Here is a 7,214-nt window from a genome sequence, read left to right on the forward strand (position 1 = left end):
TTACAATTGTTCTGAACATCTTCCAAGAGGCTTTCAGAGTAACATAATCTGGTAATGCGTTTCAAAATGCAAGCACAAAATATGTAAATAAACAGCTTCTAATCTACAACTGCTGTCTATATTCATTAGTGAGACAGGTTGTTCACTGATCGGAGGGAAAGGGATAACATGAGAGTAGCTGGAACAAAGTACTTATAATTGCTTAGTGTGTTTCTGATTTAAAAAGGAGACAAAATAGTAACAACGATCAGTGATTGATTCCTCTATTTTCATTTTTCTCTTATTAGCTTTCCAAATGAATTGCTTTAAGTGGAGATCTTAGGAAAACCAGGACATTTTAAAATTGAATTTATGATCACTGCAGAGTGAGCTGGGTTCCATTTCCACACGTGAGTTGTCAACAGAAGTGTTAATGAAGTCTAAGAGAGTCACACCAGTATACATCCACTGAAGGCTGTGGGATTGCACAGGAGTCACTGGGAGTCTAATTCGACTTGCAGAACCTTATCTGAGAAGGAAAGAAGCCTTTTTCACTGAGTCCTGAGGTTTGGTTTTCAGTTTTGGCAGTTATACAAAATGCAGTTTTAGTGAGAATTGGAGCACGTTTTATCTGGGGAAAAAAAGAGAGCACAAATATGGAACCCCATGGGACTGTGTCCTGGGCAGCTTTGCTGCCACAGTGCCCTGCAGTCCAGAGTGCACAGAGGTGAGTGCCAGGGTGGAGGGACTCTCAATTTTGCAGCTCCGCTGGACATTCTCTTTAGCAGAGTAGTTGGCACAGCAGCTGCAGGAGCTACTGTAATCCTGAAGGGTCAGTAGTATAGCCTCACCGTGGCATCCTTACTGCTAGCACTGTGGATTGGGCGCTGGGATTTCTTCCAGCTCAGTCCCCGTGGGAATCCCTGGGGCACTTTGTGGTGGATTGAGGACTGTGTTAGAGGTGGTCCGTGCATGTGTGTGTGTGTGTGTGTTTTGCAGGGGGAAGGAGAAGAGCATTCAGCAGTCCATCTGGACACAGCCATCTTAAAGCAAGGTAGGGTGAACTGTGCCGCTCCGTTTTAGGAAGCAGCCTGTTTCCTCTTTCTGTCTGGGGTTTTTTGTGTGTATTCATTCTGACTTCTAAGAAATAAAGTAGAGTCACATTGCAAACTTCCAGCAAGAGGATTTATGTTTCTTAACCAGCTTCTCGGTGTGTATGTTTTGAACATAACACAGTTGGGCTAATACACAGTGTTTGCAGGAGTTGTCCTAAAATGCAGGCCTATAATTTGGGCATCCAGAAGAGTATGAATGTCCAATTTGTTACGTCAGTAATACTTTCTCATGTCTGTTTTACACTGAAAAGCTTTTTATTCATTAGAGAAATTTTTTACTTTGCGGATGAAAAATGTAGAGGCTTGAAAAGAGTAAACATGGAGTTTGGTGATTATTTGCAATGCAATTCGAAGTGATGGAAATTTGATCATTGCCAATTCAAAACTGGTCCTTTTTTTTTTAAAGGAGTTAAAATGGGTCCCTTCTTGTCCAAAAGCGTCTTCACTGCAAGAACATGCAAAAAAATATGATTCTACATACATGTTTTTCCCAAGGTATTAGCATCTTGATGACATTTCCAAGGCATGAGAATAGGAAATTAACATTTCAGAAAATTTCCTCAAAGAATTAGTGGAAAAGAAAAAAAATCTCCAGTATTGAATAACCTTATAAACAGGGGTGACCTGCCCTGGTGCTTGTAACCATCAGCTGCCACAGGATTAATGGATAACTGCTTCATCATCATCATCATCTTGCCACAACTAGTAAAGTATCATTGTGAGGAACTAGCTGCCATCTGTTCACCAGAGATTCATTATAAATGCATAAAGAAATTAAAAGAGGGGAAAGCAGAATAAAAAATGCATCTCCAGCTTGTGGTTGCTTTTTATTCAAAGCATCCCATATCTGCAATTTCCCCGAGAACGTCTCCTCAGAGTATCAGAACAGGCACTGGAATTAATAATATTTCTTTAAAGACCCTTCCCAGACCAAGTGCACAAACCAAAGGAGCATAAAAATTGATTTTTTAAAATAATTTCAACACATAATATTGATTATTTTTAAGCTTTTGTTTGATCAGTTTACATTTTCAGTTATGCAAAATTGTGGTTTTAGCATTTTTCCTATTTGTATTTATTTAAATGTTCATTTTTTTTCATCAGTTTGTGTGAGTATGGTGAAATCCGTATTTACTGACATTTATGGAGGAAAATCAAATCCTTCCAAGCATAAGTATATCACAGACAAAGAGCAACCTTCTCCTCCCTGAATATCACTGGTAAGGAGCAGCGGTGTATGATCGCATAGGCCAACAAGGCCTAGGCCTAGGGCGGCAAATATTCAGGGGCGGCAAATTTGTAATAGCAGCATTTTTGTAATCGCAGCATCAGTGATCCCTTTGTTGTATCAGTTAGTGCCAACAATGAGACAGAAATATACTTGAAAGTAGTAGTGAAGTAAAAAGTGAAAATATTGGTGCTGATGTTGAAAATATTGATGTGATTAAAGTACATATTGAAACTAATGAAGAAATTCCAGCTGCGGTTAGTGTTGAAGAAAATGCTCCAATTACTAGCATATCAGAGACTACCGGGAATCATGTTGATCTGGATTTCTTTGACAATACTGCAGAGATTTGCAAATCATGTCAATCAGAAATTCAATCTGACACTGAAATATCTACCATAAGTGACGACCCAGCCCAATGGATATTGAATGATGCTACAATTGAGTATTTATCAACGTAAGGTATTAAACAAAATATTGATAGTGATTTTACTAACTCAAAAAGACAATATCCTGATAAAATGCGTGTTCTAACAAAAAATGTATTTGAATGACATCTTTTAAATGGTGAAGTAAAGCGACGGCAATATCTTGTATATTCGGAGAGCAAAGGAGCCGTGTTTTGTGCCCCATGTCAATTATTCGGAGGGATCTCTAGTCTGGCATGGATACCGTGACTGGAAAAACATATCAGCTCGACTACGTGAACATGAAAATTCGACTGAACATAAAACATGTGTACTGACAATGGTGAAGAGAGGCGAGATATCCAGAAGAATTGATACGAATTTAATATTTCAAATGGAAGAAGACATTATTTATTGGAGAAATGTGTTGAAGAGGATTGTAGTAGTGGTAAAGAAACTTTCAAGCAGAAGACTTGCATTTAGAGGTAAGGTGGAAAAATTTGGATCACCTTATAACGGCAATTACATGATGGCCCTTGAGCTTGTCACAGAATTCGATCCATTTCTAGCAAATCACATTGCACGTTACAGAAATGAAGGTTGAGGTAACATATTTTATCTTTCATCCTATATATGTAATGAATTTATAAAATTGATGGCTTCAAATGTGATCTCAAATATTATTAAAGAAGTAAAAGAAGCCAAATATTTCTTAATAAGCGTTGACTCAACTCCCGATATATCTCATGTTGATCAAATGGCTTTTATACTGAGATATGTAAACGATGATGGCATACCAGTAGAGAGGTTTCTTTGTTTTTTACCAAATACTGGCCACAAATCAGAACAGTTAGCTGATGCTGTACTTTCAACTTTGAATTGTTATGGATTAGATATCACAAACTGCCGTGGCCAGTCGTACTACAATGCCACTAACATGTCTGGTGTATATAGCGGATTGCAAGCAACGAATATAATAATAACGAATATAAATCCTTATGCTTTGTATGTGCCTTGCTCCTCCCAGTCTTTAAATCTGGTTGGAGTATGTGCAGCAGAAAGTTGTCAAGAAGCACGTTCATTTTTCTCAACTGCCCAATATCTTTATTTATTTTTTTCTGCCTCTACTCACGGGTAGGAGATTTTACTATCTAATTTGAAGCCAGGCAGTAAAGTAATAAAAAGACTTTCTGAGACTCTATGGTCATCTCGAGTGGAAGCTTGTCATAATTTGAGTGAAAACTGGAATGCTATAATTAAACCCTTAAATACAATAAAGGAAGATGCTACTGAGAAACCTGTTACACGAAATGAAGCTGCAGGCCTGCAGCGAAAACTCCATCGACTTGAGGCAGCTTTTATGGCTGTATTTTGGAGCTTGTCATAAATATAAAGGGAAGGGTAACCACCTTTCTGTAATCAGTGCTATAAAATCCCTCCTAGCCAGAGGCAAAGTCCTTTTACCTGTAAAGGGTTAAGAAGCTCAGGTAACCTGGCTGGCACCTGACCCAAAATGACCAATGAGGGGACAAGATATTTTCAAATCTGGAGGTGGGGAAAAGACTTTTGTCTCTCTGTGTGATACCTTTGCTGGGAACAGATCAAGGGTGCAAGCCCTCCAACTCTGTAAAGTTAGTAAGTAATCTATCTAGAAAATGTGTTAGGTTTTCTTTGTTTTGGCTTGTGAAATTCGCTGTGCTGGAGGAAGTGTATTCCTGTTTTTGTGTCTTTTTGTAACTTACGGTTTTGCCTAGAGGGATTCTCTATGTTTTGAATCTGACTGCCTATAAGATTATCTTCCATTCTGATCTTACAGAGTTGTTCTCTTATCTTTTTTTGTTCTTTTAATAAAGTTCTGTTTTTTAAGAATCTGATTGGGTTTTTTGGGTCTTAAAAATCCAAGGCTGGTTTGTGCTCATCTTGTTTATTCTCAAGCATCCCCAGGAAAGGGGGTGTAAGGTCTTGGGGAAATATTTTGGGGAAATAGGAACTCCAAGTCGTCCTTTCCTTGATTGTTTGTTAAATCACTTGGTGGTGGCAGCATTTACCTAATCCAAGGGCAAAGACTTTGTGCCTTGAGGAAGTTTTAACCTAAGCTGGTAGAAATAAGCTTAGGGGGTCTTTCATGCAGGTCCCCACATCTGTACCCTAGAGTTCAGCGTGGGGAAGGAACCCTGACAGAACTCACTTTTGGAAAGATTTAATATAACTAGCCAAAAACTGCAAAATGTTTATATTGATATACAGACAGTTGTAGAACTCTACAACTCACTAATAGGATACATTAACTCTATATGGGACTTGTTTGATATGTACGAAGAGACAGCCAAAGAAAAATCTGAAATTGAAGACTACGAATTTGACACAAGGCGAAAAAGAAAGCGTAAACTTCAATCTGATGAGATACGCGAAGTTGAAGTGGAAATGTATGGTAGAGATAAATTTAAAGTAGATACCTTTTTAACAATACTAGACCTTGTGTGCTCCGAATTAAAACGCAGAAGTAATGCGTATCAAGAAATTTATGGCAGATTTCAGTTTCTCTCTAACATTACCAATACTTCAACAACAGATATAGATTCATAGATACTAAGGTCAGAAGGGACCATTATGATCATCTAGTCTGACCTCCTGCACAATGCAGGCCACAGAATTTCACCCACCCACTCCTGCGAAAAACCTCTCACCTATGTCTGAGCTATTGAAGTCCTCAAATTGTGCTTTAAAGACTTCAAGGAGCAGAGAATCCTCTGGCAAGTGACCCGTGCCGCATGCTACAGAGGAAGGTGAAAAACCTCCAGGGCCTCTTCCAATCTGCCCTGGAGGAAAATTCCTTCCTGACCCCAAATATGGCGATCAACTAAACCCTGACCATATGGGCAAGATTCACCAGCCAGATACTACAGAAAATTCTTTCCTGGGTAACTCAGATCCCACCCCATCTAATATCCCATCACAGGCCATTGGGCCTATTTACCATGAATATTTAATTACCAAAATCATGTTATCCCATCATACCATCTCCTCCATAATCTTATCAAGTTTAATCTTAAAGCCAGATAGATCTTTTGCCCCCACTGCTTCCCTTGGAAGGCTATTCCAAAACTTCACTCCTCTGATGGTTAGAAACCTTCATCTAATTTCAAGTCTAAACTTCCTGGTGGCCAGTTTATATCCATTTGTTCTTGTGTCCACATTGACACACTGAAATAACAGTTCACACTAAAAAATTACAGCTATGCTACCAAGGAGATTTAAAGGAATCATTCGTGAATGAGTGTCTACATTTTCAATCGTATTTGGAAGGTGTCGAAATTCCTGAAAATGAAAAGAAGTCAATTTTAAGATATTGCAGCCTTCTTCAAAATCTAAACATTCATTCAGTATATCCAAATATTTGATATTGCCTTCCGAATGTTCGTTTGCACACCTGCTACAAACTGTTCAGTGGAACGATCATCTTCGGCATTAAAAAGGGTGAAAAACTATTTGAGGGCTAATCTCAGTGAAGAAAAAGTAAACTCCCTTTCTCTCCTGACAATTGAAAAGGATCTAACAACTTCTCTGGATCATACAGAATTAATTAATAAATTTGCCGCTCAAAAGTGTACCCGAAAACAAATGTAATTACTTACTACTCACATATTTATTTTTTATATTATGTTGATACAATAAAAGAAATAAAAGTATTTGATATACATGGGACCTCCACTTGAACGCGGGGTTTTGGACCCATGTGCAGTGCCGCGCTATAAGCGAAATCGTGCTATACAGACGCACGTTCAAGCGAGGGTCCGCTGTACTTGTAATTTTATTTATAATAAAACTTGTAAATGTTCAATTATTTTAATGATATTTAGATTCATTTTAGTTCAAATGAATTTGTAAAAAAATGAAAACAAGTTCATATGGGGGGCAGCAATTATTTCAGGACCTAAGGGTGGCAAAATCATTAATCTGTCACTGGTAAGGAGTTCATAGAATATCAGGGTTGGAAGGGCCCTCAGGAGGTCATCTAGTCCAACCCCCTGCTTAAAGCAGGAGCAATCCCCAATTTTTTTTGCCCCGATCCCTAAATGGCCCCCTCAAGGATTGAACTCACAACCCTGGGTTTAGCAGACCAATGCTCAAACCACTGGGCTATCCCTCCCCCTGAGGTGGAGTTCTCTAAAGTTTTACACCAGGATTTAATATTAATTTTGAAGAAAGAGAAACACCATCCTGTAAAATATGGTTTTAGTCATTGAAACGAAGTGCCTTTACAAAGTGAGATTGGTGGAAAGTGACCATAGGGCATTCAAAATAGTTATCCAGTGTTTCCAGCCCAGCCCACAAATAAATATTACTTGCACCTAAAGAATGACATGCAAGAACATCAGCAGTTATTACTGACAATTACAATGCACCAGGAAGCCTGAGTAATGAATCAGTTATTAGTGTAGAAATCAGACAGTGATAATCTATTTACCAACTAGTCAGCACTTT

General features: G+C 38.5%; 1 pseudogene; it reads left to right on the forward strand.

Moving 5' to 3' along the window:
* The first annotated feature begins 635 nt into the window (after nt 1–635).
* LOC102948265 lies at nt 636–6,640 on the forward strand (annotated as a pseudogene).
* The last annotated feature ends 574 nt before the right edge of the window (nt 6,641–7,214 follow it).

Source organism: Chelonia mydas, chromosome 5 (assembly GCF_015237465.2).
Source record: "Chelonia mydas isolate rCheMyd1 chromosome 5, rCheMyd1.pri.v2, whole genome shotgun sequence".
NCBI lineage: Eukaryota > Metazoa > Chordata > Testudines > Cheloniidae > Chelonia > Chelonia mydas.